Source organism: Vanellus vanellus (assembly GCF_965231255.1).
Source record: "Vanellus vanellus genome assembly, chromosome: 3".
NCBI lineage: Eukaryota > Metazoa > Chordata > Aves > Charadriiformes > Charadriidae > Vanellus > Vanellus vanellus.
The window spans coordinates 92673349-92693344 of record NC_138907.1 but is presented as its reverse complement, the minus strand read 5'-3'; positions in this window follow the sequence as shown (position 1 = coordinate 92693344).

Genomic DNA, 19996 nt, shown 5'->3' with positions numbered 1-19996 from the left:
ACTGGTAAACTTTTCTTGACCGGAAATCAAGGAAACATCCCATGCTTTATTTTGTAATGCAGCTCACTGTGTTCTCAGCAGGGGACCAATCCAGACCTAGTTACCAGTTACCTACACCCTGTAGGTGTATTTTCCAATTTAAATACCATGACCCTTCCATGAGGTAGCCTCCAGCAGTGAAAACGATGAGCCTCAGACCCTCATTAAACACTCGTGGCTAAACACTGCTTTTTCTTCCTCAGCTCATAATGTGAGGCAGCTGTCTGGTGGAGAGAGCAGGAGAAACTGGATGAAAAGATGCCAGAACTGTTTGCTTCCACTCCAGCCGCTCCTAAAGGATAGCTTTAATAGGCAAATGAAACAGTGAGTTTGAACACAAGCCTGGGTTTGTCTTTTGTTTAAAAGACATTTAGTGACATGCCAAGACTGTTCCTAAAAGAAATTTTTGCTGTTAAAAAAAAAAGAGCACAAAGAAACCGAAACATGAAAACATTCCTAATATTTATCTTCCCCTGAGCTGTCTTGATGCCATTTCTTCTGCAGCTGTTTTTCACAAGCTCTCAGATTTGTCTTTTCTCGACTAGGAAGTAAATCTCAGACCCACACTTGAGTCAGACCTGGAAATGGTGTGGGAGTTCTAGAGAGTATGAAAACACCTGTTCAGATCCTGAAAACAGTCTGAAAAGCACCTTTCTGTGGGCATCAGATATTATAAAATCCATAATTCCAGAGCACTTCAACATCAATTAAAAGTCCTTTTAAATGTGTCAGCTGAACTTGGCTATTTAGCAAACTCCACTGGAATTTTCTTGAGAAAATTTCTGTCATTCTCTGCACTTTTAATGGTCACCTATAGATGCAAAAGAATCGTCTTTAATTAAAGTTGTGTTTAGTTCTTCTGATCTAAGATACCACAGTCCATAAACAGTCATTTCATCATCCCACACTGTAATTATAAAATTGTTTGCTTTTAACAGCAATTCCTGCAAGAGTTTTAAGATGGCTCCTTTACATTTTGGGGGGAGTTATGACTTATAGGACCTTACTTCAAAAAAATATTTATTTTAAATATATCCTGGCATTTTTTGTCCTTCCATTTATGGTCAGTATCTGCATCCTTTCAACTCTCACACAATGTTAATAACATTTCATTCAGCTTTTCTACCAAGGGTCATATTTGCAGTACCTTCGATATATTTTCGTTTTCACTCAGACTAAGATAAACTGCTCAGTAATTTCACAAGCACCCTGCCTGTTACCTTCTTTCTTCTGAGAGGACTCTATATATTTCAATGTGAGAGGACTATATATTTTTCCTTGTGACGTTGAGGAAGATGTCAAGTGCCTAAGGTTGGTTGCACGGTTTTACTTAGCAGCTGTTCAACACAAATGGCAGAACAAACATACACACAAACATATGCACACATTATTTTAAATAATACTATTCACTTCTTTCGGTCTTCTTATACCATCGCTGCCTTCTCTGTTGCCAAAAAATTAAAAAAAAAAAAAAAAAAGAAAAGAACAGAATATACTACCTATGTTGACTTCGCTAGAAACCAACATTTTATAACAGAATCATAGTGCTAGTAGGAAAACTGCAACTTAACTCATGTAATCCCATGAACTCCTCTCTCACCCATACAATTTTATAGGGGGAAAAAGCTAAGATAGCACATTAAGGAACCCAAGAAACTATGATGCAGATCTTGGAGAATCCAAAGTTTAACAGACATGAGTAAGCACCATAACAGCCAGATTGCCATAGCCTTTTGTGAAAGAAGAATGTGAAACATCTTCTGCTCACAGGGTGGATGAGAACACAAAGGAGAAGAGCCAGTGAGGACATGGCTCTTCTAAAAACAAAATAAATAGAAGACTCAAAGTCTTCAGAATAGTGGTGACAGAGCTGGAATTGTCCTGGATATTCCAAAAGCAAAAGAGAGAGCGAAAGATGACTGGTCGCTTTTACAGAAGGGGGGAAAGAAGAAACCATTGCCAGCTGAGCTCATAAAATGTGGAGGTTCCTATAGGAGGAACCAGATTGTTTTATAGAAGAGTTAAGACTCTCGAACAAAGTATCCCATGTGGAGAGCATTTGGAATCTCTTATTTAAGACTAGATGGCAACAGGAACACAGAAATCTTACAATGAGAAAAAGGCCATAGTCCTGGGTTTGATTTACAATAAAAAAGAACGTGGGACAGAACTGGTCCAGAAAGCGGGTCTTCAAACCAAGAAAGGAATGAATACTGCACCTGGGCTGCCTCAGACCCACGTGAAAAATTGGGTGTAAAGTAAAATCTCAGCAGAAAAATGAGCAAAGAGCATGAGATGATGAGTGCCATTGTGGAGGATTTCAGAGTGGAGAAGCAATGGGCTCTACCTTCAGACAGAGGTGTCACAATTTCATGAAAATATTTTGCAGAAGCCCGCAAAGCAGAGTTGTAGGCAGTTCTGAAGGAACAAAATATACACATCCTTCACAAAACCCAGTCATCAGTGATGGTGACTGACCAGAATGGCTATAACTTTTGTGGATTTTACCATCTGAAACCCAAATGGAATATTTACATTTGGAAACTGGACACTGGCCGTTCATGTGTCTTAATTGCAGTAACTAACCTAAGGAGGAAACTCAGACTGAACTCAGACAGGTCAACCTCACATTATACAACAGGCAAAACATTCCTTCTTCGGGTACATTTAAGCTAGATTTAAAGGTAAAACTTAATCTTGGAAACGAGAAATTTATGGCTACTTCAGGAGATACGATGTCTAATAGAGGACTGGACACACATCAGACACAAGGCCTCCTTAAGGGATGGCTTACTGCAAAAAAATGGGAGCCCACGAAGAGCAATTCCCTGATGACTCCAGGGGCATTGAAAAGCTGTCAAGCAAATGTGAAATAATGTTGACAGGACCCAATATTTTTATCATACTTCTGCCTAGAATTATCTCAGACAAAAAATTAAATCATGAATTAGACAAAGAGGATAAACTCAGGACAAAAGAAAATCAACAATATAATTGAACACCCTATGCGATGGTTTAATTCTCTGATAATTATGAAAAAGAAGGATAGAACCCTTTATCAATGCAACAGTCTTAAGGAACTAATAATGTGTAAGAATGGGACGTTTTACTGTATGCTCAATGAAAAGCTATTTATTAAGTGGGCAGATGCTGCAACCTGATTCTGGTATGTTTCTCTAGAAAAAAAAAGGTTTCATTGGGTTATCCTCCATATTATGCTTAGGCCCTAAAATATTTTCAAAAAATATATGACTTTATTTGAAGATATTAGAGTTCATACACCTGATGAGACAATGTGGTATAAAAATTGATCAACACAGAGACTCCAAAATAGCTGTGAATGACTTGTGACAATGAACTAAAATTCAGTAAATGGTAAGTAAATTTATGCTTAGCGAAATAAACTATGCAGGGAAAAAAAAAAAAAGACTGTACAGCCTCATTTGTCATTCTGAAAAAGATTATATTACAGTACTGGACTATGTACCAACTATGCAGAATTAGCATTGCTAAAGAACATATCTTTTGAACATGCAATTTCATATCAGAAAGTTGTATCTGTTAAGTACAGAACACCAGCTGGGTATAAGAACTGATAATGGATTGCAATATGTTATGTGTTTAAAAGTTTTAAAAGTGTGTAGGTTTTTAAGAACACTTCTTAAACCCAGGTACCTGGAAACTGGTGAGGATTTTGGCAAATTGTATCAAAAACTGAGTATGCTTTAAGACTTGTGACACAAATTCAGTTTCAAATTTAAATTCACACTCCTAAACAGAGGCATCATTTTTGAATCCAGGACCACCATCTCCTGAAACGGACACTCAGAATTCAAATGTTTGATTGCGAAATCTTGGATGTTAAACATCAGTAAATGTCCTGAGAAAGTGAAGTACAAAATACTCTTCTACGAAGAGTTAAGTAATTTAAAGTCTATATAACAACAGGACAGTGTATACATATATGACTTATGAAGCTGTTAGTTGTTGCTATGAGATTATTAGGAAACCAAGGGAGATATGGAGGAGGGATGTCTTCCTGTTCAGTCTATGAACAGTTATTTGTCCAGAAAAGGGGATCAAACCTGGGACTCTGAGTTGTGAAGCTGGACTGAAAGGGAGGAACCAAAGGAAGGAGAGCTCCAGTGGGAAGCTCTGAGGACAGCAGTGCAGTGCGCGGTCTGAGTCATGCCTTGGTGACCTGCACAGCGAATGAAAACGCATGTTCATTTGTACCAGAGGAGTGCAAACTCAATTACTCATTATAAACAGAATAAATAAAGCCCCTTCCTTTCCTGAAAACTCATGCTTTTTCTTTGAGAAACACAATTATTCTTGTGGTACATTTTAATAAAAGACCTATGGTTCTACAAAGTTGATTATATGCAAATTGAAACTAGGGTGGCATAAGGAACAAGCCAAGAAATCCCCTCAAACGTGAGTTAATCCAGGAGTGAGCTTGCAAACCTCCTTGAATGAACGTCGCAGCGAAGCTGCTAGATCTGAGCTTATCGCTTTTGGGACAATTGTAAGCTCTATGGTTACAGCTTTTATGCTTCACAGGCTTTTATACTAGCACTACGGCTCAATGTGTGCTTTTACATGCGGATACATTAAATGCCACTATTTTACAAATTCACATATGAAAAATATGGGCTTGTCTGTCTGGGAGAGACTTCCTACAGGAAGCAGAGTAACACCGTGACCTATATCACATTCACAAAGTAAGCGTGATCCGTTTCTCGCTACCAATTAGCGTGCTTTATCCCAGCACTTCAAATGGAGATGATATAAATGTTAATGCCTGAATGGATACTGTCAACTTTTTATAACTTATAACCTTTGCACTAACATTTAGTAATATAGTTTGAGTGATAAATCCAAAGAACCGATCCACAAAGTGCACTTAAATTAATACTGAATTCTAAATGATCTTTACACACCAGCTTGCCTGATTAGTCAGAAAACCAGTGTAGCTAGTGCTGTACTTAAGCAGCTTAAAAGGCTAAAGTTTAAGGTCAGAAACCCAGCTATGTGTTAAATAATTGAGGAAGGCACGCTTTCTGGAATCAAAATGCAAAACATTTCATGTGCTGTGGATCTCGTGTTGCTCAGTTCCCAAGGCACTGGAAAGGATCCACCCCCTTACGAATTAAATCAACCTTCAGCATTGGACTACTTCTTTCACAAGAGCCACTACTGGCCACCCATCCACTGCAAGTGCCTTCAATCACGGTGTGGGGCTTTGGAAAGTCTTTGTATCCTGCCCTGCTCTCCTTTGAGTGTTGAGGACCAATGTGGACCGACACACAGAATACATTTTTTAAGTGTAGGTGGAGCGAGCATCTGACTCATCAAGTTATTTAGTTCAGGACTGTTCAGTACAGAAGAAATAAAAAGTAATGAGGAAAGTGATAAATGGAAAGTAAAAGGAAAGTGACCATAAAGAAGACCAGAGCTCTTTGGCCACTAATTGGTGGCCATTAAGGGAACTGCTCAGCCTTGAGGAGGATCGCCTGAACTGTGTGACTAATAAGGAGGGCAAACATGATTATCACGAGCTTTGAGGGATATTTCAGGGGGCTCCTGTGAAACTTTTGGTGAGATTTTGGAAGCATTTCGTGGGATCATGTAAAACTTATAATGGGATGTTCAGGAAAATTGCCAAAGGAAAGAAAAAGGAAGGGTCATGGTGTACTGGAGGGCAACAAGCACGAGAAAAAGAAGAGAGGGGAGAAAGGGCCAGTCACACATAAGCAGCCATTTACCCATGGCTGGGTATAGCCACTATAGGGGGTGCATATAGGGGGTATATTAGGCAAATTTAAGGCCTCTTCTAATATTTGAGGGATACATGAATGTGGCTGTGCTTGTGAACTGGGGTGGGGGGGGAGAGGGAGGGCCCAGCATATTTCACTAGTGAATTTAAATCCTATCTCCTTAAGTGGTAAGAAGAGGACGGGAACACGAGTAACTATGGAGAGTTTGTCAGTGCAAGACACCTCATTCCTGTTGAGATGTAGCATTATAAATGGGATAACATGACATGATAGACTGCACAGCAGGGGGCTGACCTTGTTGACCCCATGTGGAAGCTGACAGCGAAGCCCTCACACTCTTCCTGGTCTGTGCAAAGAGAAGACACCAATTTCCATTGCTGCGTATTCGGCATCTTTCAGAAACAAATTCTCAACAGGCAAATTACTGAATAAACATCTCATAAAAGAAAATACCCTTTCCTACTTTGTTTCAATGAAAATGTTTATTATGAAGGAATGTTTCTTTAATCTAAGACAAATTAAAGCTGTTAAATCTTCCTGCACGAGTTGTCACAAAACCAACACAAATCCTTTATCAAGTTTTTATTAGCACAGATAGCACAGCAAGAACCCTAACTCTCTATTCGTGTTATTGAAACAAATGTATATACACATATGTATTAAAAAAATCAGCTGACTTTAGTACTCTCCACAGCCTTAATTTTCAGACTGTTGCTTTGAACACTAGCTGGCAGCATGATACAATCTTCACGTAAAAGAGAAATATCACCCCTTTTGTGTACGTTTTTCTGTTCTTTACCTTACTGTGTCTGTAGACAATATGAAAGGTAAGAGTGAAACTGGGCTTCTGCAGCTAGGGCAGTAACATCATCAGTAGGTTTAGATTGCTAAATTTGAAAGATGAAGGATAGCAACATGTTTGAAAGCCATGTTCTGCTATGGGGGATATCAGAAGGACAAGCTCAGCTTGAGCCACGTATGGTTGTAAAGCACTTTTCATCATCTCATGTAGATTGAAAAGGATTGGTCTACACCAGATGATAGTCTTCAAACTCAGAATCACAGAATCACTGAGACTGGAAGAAACCTCTGGGGATCACCCAGTCCAACACCCCTGCTCATAGCAGAGCCGGCTAGAGCAGATTGTTCAGGGCTGCATCCAGGCCAACTTTAAGTATCTCCAAGCATAGAAACTCCACAACCTCTCTGGGCAACCTCTGCCATTGTTCAACCCCCCTCACATTAAAAATTTCTTTCTTACAGTTATCAGGCTGTTTAAACATTATTTCCCCTTGGTAAATCCATGTTGACTACTCTCAACCACCAGCTTCTCCTTCACACATTTGGAAATGGCTTCCAGGAGGATTTGACCTATACAGACTTGTTAAAAGGTGGGTTAGTTCAGAATGTACATATACACTTTTTAGCCAAACAACATAGGCAGAGAACAGCAGCTGTATGTGAATTGGCTAGAGGAATAAATTAGACTGTTCATAGGATGTGGTAGTCTGGTTTTGAGTGCTTAAGACATTTCAGTTATTGTTAGGCTGATAAAAGGGGGACAGAATATCCTTCCAATATTCATTACATGGATACTTATTGAAAAGTACTGAAGCTTTTGAAACGTAATGAATATATTCTGATAAACTCTTGTTGTCTCTGGTATAGACATAACCGAAGCTCTTTTACTGTGGGCATAAGATTTGCATATCATGAAAGCTGATCCTGGACTTTGCCTGTTTTAACATCCTTCTTGAATGCAGCAATGAGAATAAGTTTGTCCAGAGAAAGACTTTTGAGTGAAGGAACTGAAGTGGGAGATAAAAAAAATTAAAAAGCTGTATGTGCTTTTACATGAGGACTTGGTGTCCATGCTCCTGTTACTCTCAGTGGTGACCTTATTTTGATTTCCCAAATGTAGGTGCTCAATGCTATTTGAGATGCCCTGAGCACGCCCATGAGCAAAGGTCTGGTAGATGAATGAACTATAGAAGACCTACACCCTTTCAAAGCAGCAGATGGAGGGCAGTTAGGATACCCTAGAGCATCTCAAATGGCACTGGGTACTGACATTTGGGTGACTGAACCCCACTCATGACCTCCACTACCTATGGAGCACACCAGAAACACTAATGATTAGATGACATTTTCTCTTCAAAGCAGAAATGTTTTCCTTCCTTCTAGTATCAAAGTCAACAGACAGGATAGAAAAAGGACATTCAAATATATTGTTTTCCTTAGGCTTCCCAAGGTGGCTGTCAAACCTGTACAATTTATGCTTCTTCTCCACTCCCACTTTTAAATGTTTCAAAATGTCTCTATTAAAGCTCTTACGGGGGAAAAGTTTGTTGTTCATGATTAACAAGATAAATGTGTTGTATCTTTCAAGTTAAATAAAAAGTGGAGGCCATGGCTTTAGTGGCTCTTTTTGCAGGAATATTGCAGCTCCAATTTTGTCAGATCTGCCTGAAATTCTACTTTTTCCCTCCGTGTTTAGCAGCCAGGCAGGATCTAAGGATTATATCGGAGCCTGGTTTAACACCAGTCCTAAAGGTGATAAAATCTAGTTTGCTAGGAAGAGAAAAACTCAGCTGAATAATAGAAATTCATAAATCCATTTCAAAAGACTGAACTTATATGCCTCCATATGTTATTTTTTTATTCAGAAATTTAAATGGGAACATTTCATTTAAGGGCTGATGTAGATAAATTATTTGTGTGCTCAGCAAGCCCGTGAAGATTAAGAAAAATAAATTCAATAAGAGCATGAATAAAATGCATGATGTAAGCGGTAGGTATTGATATAAAACAGTTTGGTGCTCGCTCAAGTGTTTCTATTTCTAAGAGTCAGCATAGAGAATATATTTCTTTCCTTTCTGTGCAGCTCAACAACAGAATGGAAATTAAACTTGTGTGGAGTATTAGAGATACATGTCACTGATAGATTTTGGAAAGCAGAAGACACTGAGACACAGCCCCATTTTGGAAAATTCTTGGATGTGCTGAAAGATTAAAAGGGTAGTGGCTCAAAAATGGTTTTAAAATGGCTCTAAGGTTCTCAATACCGAAGGCTATATAACCCACCTGAGGCGGAGGGAGTAGGGCAGAGTTAATTTTTGGTATCCAACAGTTCAGCAAGGCAATTTCTTTGCAGTTTCTATTTCACAAAATTCATCTTTTCCAGCACTTTTAGAAGTATCATGGTCTGCCGTGTTTTGGGGGCCATCTTCTGCTTTAGATCCTACGCCAGGGGAAATGCCATTGTAGGAGGAATACAAAGAGTTGCCACCTGTGTTCGTCTTTGGCAGCAAGGCTGTTGTGATACAGCACAGGACATTAGCACCTCTCTCCTTCCCTGCTCAGGAAGGGATGGTGGTCCAGAAAGGCCCAGCACCAGTTACTGCCAATCATGAAAGATGCTGCAGCATGGCGGAGGGAGGGAAGCACGAAGCAAGCATCAAAGAGGAAAGCAGGACCTAACACAAAGAGGTGAACAAATCAATTCGGTGTTGTTTTTTTCCTATTCTGTTTTACCTCAAACCAGGACGTCCTTCTTATTGTCTTCCAGGCCCTTCTTTTTAACTCTTGCTTCTCAAGAGCAAGTGTTCATCAATCCTACTGAACAAAGACTTTTCTTAGCCAGATTTTTCTGTATTTTAAAAACTTGATTTCCTTTGTTCTATTTTTATTTTTCTTTCTTGTCTTCCCCAGTATACTTTTCTTGGAACTCTTAAACAAGTATCAGCCCTACCAAGTCTTTGCTACTATTTTAATGCTCAAATATTCTACCAGTGAATCATCTTTTTCATGTAATTCCATTTGTACCAGAAAACAGTACTATGTCATACTAAGGTAAAAACACTCTCCTAGAAATAGTGCTGATATTTGTAAAGTGAACCAACTTTTCTTGCCCCCTTTGTGTTCCAGGATGCGTGCTACAATATTATTAGTATTATATATTTTTACCAGTAACATTAACAAACACTCCTAAAATGTGTAGTCACCAGAGGTTAAGATGACATGGTTGGCTGACACTATGTATAAGCAAGAAGTCATATTTTAAGATTTAATTCAAGATCAAAAAACCTTTCTTACCGTTTTCATATCACAGCAGACTTCTTATGTGTGTATCACTGTAGTCCATTTCTGCTCAAGAGAAACAGAAAAAAAGCACTGCCCTTCTGTCTCCGTGGGATAGGGCTAGGTGCTAAAGATTAAAATGGGCCCATCCATGTTGGTAACAATTATGCAATTTTAACATGGCTGAGCTTCTAAACTCCTGGTAATCTCCTTTCCTTCAAGCTAGAGCTACTGAGGTCTTTTTGGATCAGCATGGAATCTTGTCTTCCTGAACTGAAAGAAACGTGACCAAAATCCCCTGTGAGATGGAAAGAAATCTTCCCCAGTGTGACTATTTCCTTGGGAACCTTCTTCCCCTCACCAGTCACAGAGATGTTTAGAGAGGCTGTTTCATCTTTCTGAACCAGAAAAAAGAAACACCTCTTGCAGCTACTGTATTGCCTGCTCAGGAAGACAACAGGGTCAGGAAGGAGAGGCTGTTTCCTAAAGACTAATGCCATTTGTAAGTGTCTGGTTGTCTGTTCATTAATGATGGAAGACTCAGAGAAACTTTATTCTGCTTTACCTAGTCAGTCGAGACACCAGTACGCGTGCTGAAAGACATCTTGCATTCTGCAGATTGTATAATGCAATCAGATGGCTATTGGCAGCTGAAATATAGTCAAATGCATTGTTTTATACAGCTAAATTATACATAAATTTTGAAAACTGACTGATTATCCCCTTTCTCTGTGGAGTATATACCAGGCTAGGATGATCCTGCTTATAAACACTCATTGCCCATCTCTCACTGGAGACTGTATGTCTGCCATAGAGGCAAGTACTGGCTGTTCTGCCTGAAGACTGTTAGCTGGCTCATGAAATAAATACCTTTAAAGGCTTAAAAAACTGCTGGGCACCCAGCTTTTGTCACTTACTGCTTAAACACTCTTTGATGCAAGCACTGTAACATGTTGGTCCACAGCCAGACACACCTTTACAAAAAAAAATATGTGTGGTCAGTCTGTCCATCAGCAGAGCTCTCGCTCACTGCTCTGGGAAGAGCTGGAGACACAGCCAAAGCCACATCAGAGGTGTCCTCCTTCACGTAGCTCGTCACCGTGAAAGTCTCCTGGCCAGCCCTTACCTTCTCTCAAGTGCTGCTGAAAAGTCTAATTAAGAAGCACAGAAGTGTTTTACGAAGGAAATGAATCTGCACGGTTGTTGAGTTACGAAACTTTTTCAGTTGGATCCAATCAAACCATCACCTCTTTCAAAGGTTTGGGTTTACTTCCAGCCTTCATATCTTCCAAGAACTGTGAAGTGCAGCACCTGTGTCTCCCCTTTGCATGCCTTTGTTTAATATTGTTCATGCTCCTCTCCTTAACAGCAGCCCTGGAGACTGCTCCAGCACTTTTCTTTTTATATGGCACAAATCAATGAACACTTGACCATGTGCAGTCATATTTGTTCTCATGGTGATCAACTACCTCACCACTCTGGCAGAGTAATGACTCAAATACATTGTCCACCCATTACCAGTTCAGATTTAAGAAATAGTTGGTTAAAAGAAAACAGGTCTTGTACTTACAAGTAGGTACAACAGCTGAATAATCCCTGTAGGTCTTAAATTTTCAGTCTGTCACTCCAAAGGTTCAGTCACTCATTACAGCACAGTGTGTGATAGTTTTCTAAGCAAGCAGTGGCTAATACTGGAGGAAAAACAAAACAAAACAAAAACAAAAACAAAAAAAACACCAAAACCCCCACCTCATTAAAAAAAAAAAGTAAGGGGAGGGAATAAAGATGTATCTGACCCACGATCACGCTCTACAAAAATTGCTATGGTATTGCAAATGATTTTTATTTAGTCAGATAAAAGATAGTATTTTCATCAGATTGCTGATCATTAGTTTAATGCCTTTGTGCTTAACCTAGGAATTTCTTTTCTGAAATGCTGTGCTGGCAAAATAAATGCCAGTAGGAAATGATAGGATAGTTTAAAGAAATGTCTTTCCATAGGGCATATTACTGATTGCTGTTATGCTATCCTGATATGGCAGGGCACCAAATCTTAAGAGAGAAGAGTTTTAATTAAGTAGGAGAGAGCACTTATTCCCTGCTAGAGACAAACCTGACAGAAAGGTTTGTCATTTCAATCGGGGCCATGTTTCCGGTGCAGAGAGATGCTTTAAAGCCAATGCAGTTTCCTTAGTAAGTAATTGAAACACGCTCAGGTGCAATGCTGAGAGCAAATGTCATGAAAAAGATTTTCTGGGAAGAGTCAAGCAGCCCTCCTTCTGATCAGTAATTCAGACAGAGTTTATCACACAAAAGAAAACATAATCATTGTACTGCTGAATGGAGTGATGTGTCGCTGCAGAGCTTCACTTCCGATTCAGTAGAGGAGGAGAGCACATAGACCTCAGCTAAAGCTCTGGTGGGCACCGCACAGGCTCACAGTGAGATCCAGTCCCTGCTACAGTATGCTTACTGTTCTTTTTCTCTGCAAATAGCTTTTCTGAGCATACCAGTTTCGATGTATCACTATATTTTATTTTCAAATCAAAATCACACTCTATAGCTTTGGTACAGCTCTTTTAATACGCTACAGAGAGTGGATTTGCTTGAATGCCTTTCACTCGGTTACTGCAGAATAGCCAGTTGCCTTTCCCTCTTTGCCTGCAACGACAGGGAAGCTGTAGCAATAGGATGATCAACATCTTGCCACATTATGTGTGTGCATGCAGGTGCAGCAGCAGCCCTTGAGCAGCGCTTACTGCCTAGCAAGCAGTTACTCACTTTTAAAACAATATTGTGGCCTTATAGAGACACACCAAAAGGCTAATTGCTCAGTGGCCAGTAAAATTTTATGCAAACATACACACACAAGTAATACTATCTCATAACAAGAGGGTAATAGAAATAGTTCCACCTGTTGCAATGAATGCTAGAATAGTTATAGCACTGGTGCACCAAATCCTGCATTTTAACTGCGGTATAATTGTGATATTAAGTAACAACGACCTTGTAAGCGATATCACAGACGTTATCATTAGGGAAAGGATTCATAACAGTGTAACTCTATTGTGAGTCAGATAAAACAGATATTTTTTTTCTTACGGGGGGAACTATAAATATAGAAAGCTGTCCTGATGAATTATTCCATTTGAGGGCTCACCAGCTCACCATGTTGTGTAAAGAACTTACTTTAAAGTGCCAGTCTTCAGATTTTGTGCATACTTTGTTTTAACAGTTTGAAACACGTAAAAGCAAATGTTGCATAAGCTTTAAGATACAATTTCCAATAAAGTCAACTTCTAACTACACATTGAGTTCCTGAAACTGGTTCCGGTATGATGGATGTTTCTCTCAATTCCTGTTTAATTTTATTCATGTTATACTGGAAAAGAAGAAAAGTAGAATGTAATTTGTTTTGCAGCATAAACTTTATGGATACTGGAATTTAACAGTTAGAGGACAGAATTGAGTGGAACTTCAGGAATACAGTCGTAGAATCATAGAATGGTTTAGGTTGGAAGGGACCTTAAAGAGCATCTAATTCCAATCCATGCCTCGGCCAGGGATGCCTTCCACTAGACCAGATTGCTTAAAGCTGCATGCAACCTGGCCTTGAACACTTCCGGGGATGGGGCATCCACAACTTCTCTGGGCAACCTGTTCCAGTGCCTCACAGCCCTCACAATAAAGTATTTCTTCCTTATGTCTAGCCTAAATCTACCTTCTTTCCATTTAAAACCATTACCCCTTGTTCCATCACTACCTGTCCTTGTAAAAAGTCCCCTCCAGATTTCTTGTAGGCCCCCTTCAAATACTGGAAGACTGCTATAAGGTCTCTCTGGAGTCTTCTCTTCTCCAGGCTGAACAACCCCAACTCTCTCAGCCTGTCTTCAGAGGAGAGGCTCCAGTCCTCTGATCAACTTTATGGCCCTCCTCTGGACCAGCCCCAACAGATCCATGTCCTTCTTATGTTGGGGACTCCAGAGCTGGATGCAGTACTCCAGGTGGGGTCTCACCAGAGCAGAGTACAGGGGCAGAATCACCTCCCTTGACCTGCTGGCCACGCTTCTTTTGTGCAGCCCAGGATGAAGTTGGCCTTCTGGGCTGCAAGTGCACATTGCCAGCTCATATTGAGCTTCTCATCTACCAACACCTCCAAGTCCTCCTCAGGGCTGCTCTCAAGCCATTCTCTGCCGAGACTGTATTAGTGCACAGGATTGCCACAACACAGGCGCAGGACCTTGCGCTTGGCCTTGTTGAACTTCATGAGGTTTGCATGAGCCCACCTCTCAAGCCTGTCCAGGTCCCTCTGAATGGCATCCCTTTCCTCAAGTGTCTCAACCGCACCACACAGCTTGGTGTTGTCAGCAAACCTGCTGAAGGTGCACTCAATTCTACTGTCCATGTCACCAACACAGATGTTAAAGTACACCAGTCCCAGTATTAATCCCTGGGGAACACCAGTCGTCACTGCTTTCCACTTGGACATCGAGCCGTTAACCGCAACTCTTTGAGTGTGACCATCCAGCCAGTTCTTTATCCACCGAGTGGTCCATTGGTCAAATCCATGTCTCTCCAGTTGAGAGAGAAGGATTTCTTGTGGGAGAGCATCAAACACTCTGCATAAGTCCAGGTAGATGACATCTGTTGCTCTCCCCTTATCCACCAACGCTGTGATCCCATCATAGAAGGTCACCAAATTTTTCAGGCATGACTTGCCCTTAGTGAAGCCATGCTGGCTGCCACCAACTGCCTCCTTATTTTCCACATGCCTTAGCAGAGTTTCCAGGAGAATCTGTTCCACGACCTTGCCAGGCACAGAGGTGAGACTGACCAGCATGTAGTTCCCCGAGTCTTCCTTTTCTCCCTTTTTGAAAATGGGGGTTACATTTCCCCTTTTCTATTCAGTGGAAACTTCTCTGGACTGCCACAACTTTTCAAATATAATGGAAAGTGGCTTGGCAACTTCATCTACCAGTTCCCTCAGGACCCATGGATGGATTTCACCAGGTCCCATGGACTTGTGCACCTTCAGGTTTCTTAGATGGTCTCGTTCTTGATCTGCTCCTACAGTGGGCAGTTTGTCATTCTCACAGCCACTATCTTTGCTTTCTGTAACTTGGGCAGTGTGGTTAGAGCCCTCACCAATGAAGACCAAGGCAAAAAAGTCATTGAATACCTCTGCCTTCTCCATATCCTGGGTAACCAGGTCTCCTGTTTCCTTCTGGAGGGAGGATAACCTGATATCCCGTCTGCTGAGCCCACTGCCAAAGACAGAAACAGCATCCTTCTTTTGTAGCAAATCAGTTGGAAAAAATACCTAAAAACAGTGTATATTTCTTTTATGATATGTTCGCAGAAATCCTCACTGAGTTTTCATTGTGATATTGTGTTCACATCCACTTTTTTTGGTTGTTTATTGGAAACAACCGTCATTCCCATAGTACAAAAGTTAAAGCAGGGCCTTGTATAATAAATTAAAAGTAATGGATAACAAACAACAGCATTCCCCAGTAATTAAATTAGCACACAAAAACCTTCATCTCAACTGTCAGGCACTACTTTGGAAAAGCCCAAATCATAGATTCTGATTTAATGTAAGCCAGAAGTCAGTGCTGAGACCTGACTTCTCATTCATCAAATGTCAAGAGCTTGTGGCTAACCAGATTCAGGTGAAAGTTTGCAATCTATGGAGATTTCACCTGCTGTGATGCTGGGGTGTTGGGTAATTAATAATAAGTGCTGACAGCTGAGGTGAATTGATTTGGATACATGTTATAGTTTTAATAGGAAGCACTGGTTGGAATTTTCGAAAACATGAGGGGTTTTATAGGTCATGCCTAATGAAGTTGTCTATTAATGATAACAGCAAATAAATCAGATGTCATTTAAAAATCAAATAAGTAAATTTTGGCATATTCAGAATGATTAGCAAACTATTCATTTTCTGGAGTGTATTAGAGGGAATCATAGGCAATCTGAGTGAACGGACAATGCAGAGAATCCAGATATTTCCAGAGATCTAGGACAGCTACACAGATGCAAAGTGGAAGCAATCTTTTATCTACTGGAGAAATCCCAGAGTGTTGAACTTGAAACCATTTATGATATAGATATAGAATCACAGAAGAAAGAAAATATGGCTAAAAAGTTATAGCACATTCTACAATGACAGACGTTAACTATTAAGAGGAGAGAAAAAATATGGGTTTGGTATAATAATAATAATAATTTCAGTCTATTATTTACCCAACAAATACCTTTCTGGTACGCAAATTCCAGCAGAGCATGGCAAATAAGTAATTTGAGCTGGAACTCAGACTGCACAGAACCTTACCTGATATCTCTACAGTGCAAAAGCTTTTCTTTAGTAAATGGCTCACATTAAGAAGGCATATGTATCACGACTAAGTAATGTTTCAGTAATGGAAGTAGAGTAAGCAGTAAGTAGATTTAATGGAATGAAATTAATCAATGGAAAATTTGATCTGGTTACAAAAGAAAATTCCTCCTGGGAGATTAATTTATAACTGTCACTCAACAGTACTAATTTCATCTTTTTGTCTCTCCAAATTAGCTGTAATAGACATGTTTCTTGAGGAACAAACCAAATTGCTTAAATCACTAGTAAATCTAAACCTCTGACTGTTGGAAAATTATCTGGAAGCTTTAGATCTTTTCAGTATGCTGTATATAATTGAACAAAACATGCCTGAAATTTCACCTAAGTTACCAGTAAACTTAGTTGCTTTACTGTGATATATGTAATTGTAAGCTTGAAACAAATGTTGCTAATTAACACTGAGCTTTAAGAGCAACAAAACAACACAGGCCTTTGTGTTCATCTGTGAATTATTTTTTTTCTTCCAAAAGAATTTGAAAATCCTTCAGTAAAATTGAGTGAAAGAAGAGAAAATGTTTAAAATAAGAAAAGGCTTAAATATATAAAAAACCAAAATAAAAGGATACCCCAGAAAAAGTATTAGTGGCATAATTACGAATTTCAATGTGGTGTCTAATTTATATGCTGCTATATGCACTCTCGATGTCAAAACAGAAAAAAATAAGCTTACAAATATTCATACAACTGCCTTCCAGTAGGGAAAATGCAATTACACATGTTTCTGCAACCTCTGGCTATAAGGAATAGCATCAGTGATTTGATTTTAAATTCCCCCAACCTTGCCTAAAAAGCATTAAGATCTCCCTTTTTACAGTGATGTGTGCCCACACGTGTCGGCTAAAATTCAGCCCAAAGAAAACTTCAGAATGTTATTGTGAGAAAGAAGCAGAGGTTCTGACTACTGGAAACAGGAGATACAATATCTTTAAAAAAAAAATCTCATAAGGAAAGAGAAATTATAAATGAACTGGAAGTTTAATGTCCTTGGGTAAAATGCAGTGTGCTTCATAACTGCAACAGAAATGTCCATGCTGCACTTTACCTGCTCTGATAAATCCCAGACCCAGCTTACGCCATTCTAATAGCTGGACAAAGCGTTAAAACAGGAAGGGCCTGGGAGAATTTTGAAAGTATTATTTCTTTTATTTTTTGAAGTAGTAAATTTTTAATAATTTAGTTACTCTCAAAGGAAGCAAAGATTCAGTTTGGGGTTTGGGGAGCGGGTGCTTATGGCCAAAGAAATATTCTTGGTCTGCCATAAAGAACATGTATTGCTACTTCAGGCATATTGCAAGACGGTCCTTTCTCTTGGGCATTAAAGGAGGCAGAAATTTTCTTAAGGAAAGAGGCTGGGGCTGAGGTTAAAAGTCTTGTAGTGAAATGTCTAGGCTGATCGCTTACGAAGACATGATGTTGGTGTGTAAATATATATAGATGTATACTTGCCTATTAACATGGACTAAAGGTAACAATTTTCAGGAGCAGACCTACAGGATAAATTAAGTGACACTTTAATGTAAGAATACTGCTTCTCCATAGGTCAACTGAGACACCACAGGGGGTTCTGTGGCTGATAAAAGAGATGGAGAGAATGGTAGCTCGGGTCTGAATTACTGTGGAGCTGTGCCACACGTTTTGGTTGTAACACGAAACTCTAGGATATTTGAGAGACATGTCTTTCTACAAATATCTCATTAGGACAGGGCTTTTTGTCCTCCCTGTTCCAGAATGTCAAGCAGAGGAATTAATTAGCAGAAAGCCTTTAAGTTGGATGACTATTTCTCCAGGAGAAATTCTGGGAAAAGTTAGCTCCCTATTGTCAGTGTATCATGGAGTCTTTGTTGTGTGTGCTTCAGATGGAGGCTTCAACTCTTTTGAAGTGTGAGGTTTTATGTTAATTAATTTGAAGATAAGGTCAAGTCCATGCTACTAACCGAATTGAACTGGTGCCTCCACGTAAAGGTCGCTGGAAAGGAATATGATTATACACAGTTTTAATGTAGGGACTATCAGCTTCATTATGGCTTTGCCTCTCCTCGGCAGTGTTTCTGCAAAAGCTACATTTTGCAGAGCTGCAAGACTCTGGGAAGTTTTGCAAATTGAAATACAGAATAACTGAGGAACGCCTCTGCTGGGAAATAATCTCAGAAGATTGTTTTATATAGTCATGTCATCGCCACAATATTTATTCCATTACATTCATAAAAATCCCTGTCTTTAAAACATGTAATGCGCTGTGTTGTCTGCAGGTATTCTCCTGGGCCAGCACATTTAGGAACCTGCAGCATTCTAAACCGTCTAAATTTTAACTAGATAAATATAAACTTTTTGTCATGGAAAACTTGGGGGGAAAGGAGGGGGGACAACTACTGTTGTATGAAAAAGCAATTTCCTTTGCCAGTAATCTTTTGAACTCCCATTCCTATTATTTGTGATGTTTGTGTTTGAATAAGGTCTTTATCTTTCTCAGTACAGCTCTTACATAGATGGAATTATTTATTTTCCTATAAAAGTGCCTATTTCCACAAACACTATCTATAATTCAACCTGATTTCCTTTGCTGGGTTAGTTTTGTTAGAAACCCAGGGAACCAGATACTCCTTCAAGTGTAGAAAATATTTCGAAAAAATAACCAGTCCCTTTGACAGAGTGGTAAAACGTTTGTCAACTTTCAACTATGAGTAAATGGACCCCAGAGAGACCTGTCAGGAAAGGATCCCACACAGTAGGTCCATAGGTTTCTACTGCCTTGGGCTGAACTCAAATAACCATACCTAGTGTCAAGGCCTTGCAGATAAATGGGGACTTTCACAGACAGAATGATTCCCAGACTTCGGAGTGGCAAGTGGCACTAGGATAACCCGGCACTGCTAATTTCTTGGGGCCTTTCGGTGTAGTTGCCCCTCCCTCTGTGCCTGGCTTTAGAGGCCCTGCACCACAGGTGGTATCTCGCCCTTCCACGCCTACCACCTTTCTTCTGCCCAACAGCTCACTGGGGGCATCAAACAAATGGTCTCAACAGCCAGAAACCCACTGGTGTGAGGGCTGTGCCTGGCACTGTTCTGAGACAACTGCTCCTGACAACGCACATCTCCACTTTGCCTTCAATGATGCCCTAAAAAACATCTGGTCTTTTCTTGGACCAGGAGGTTATGAGGAAGAAACTGTCAGAATATCTGCCCCACCCTTAACCTCCATGTCCTAGAAAAATAGAGGATAGGAAGACAAAGGGCTTTATTGCTTATTCTCTTTTAAGGGAGTACGAAAATCCTGGGGAGAGTAGTGAACTGCGTACAGGGAACAGGGAGAATAAAGCTGGGAGAACTTGATTTTTCGATGTTAATCTTAATACAGTTGTGAGGATGGAGAGCAGAGAATATAGGAAAAGGTGGGGGGTGCAAACAAAGGAGACTAGGAAGAATGAAAAAAGGACCATATAGAAGAAAGAGATTTTTAAAAAAGGAACTGATATAAGGAAAAAGGAAGTACACAGAAACACTTAAAAAATAAATTAATCTCACAAAAAAAAATTTCAAAAACACATTGAAAAGATGAAATAAAGGATCTGCTTCGAATATACTATGGAAATAAAGCAAAGCTGAGCAGGGCAGGAAAAACACTTCAATACAACAGAGTGCATACCATAAAAATAAAAACGTTGAAGTGTTCTGCATCTGCCGTGCCACATGGGTGA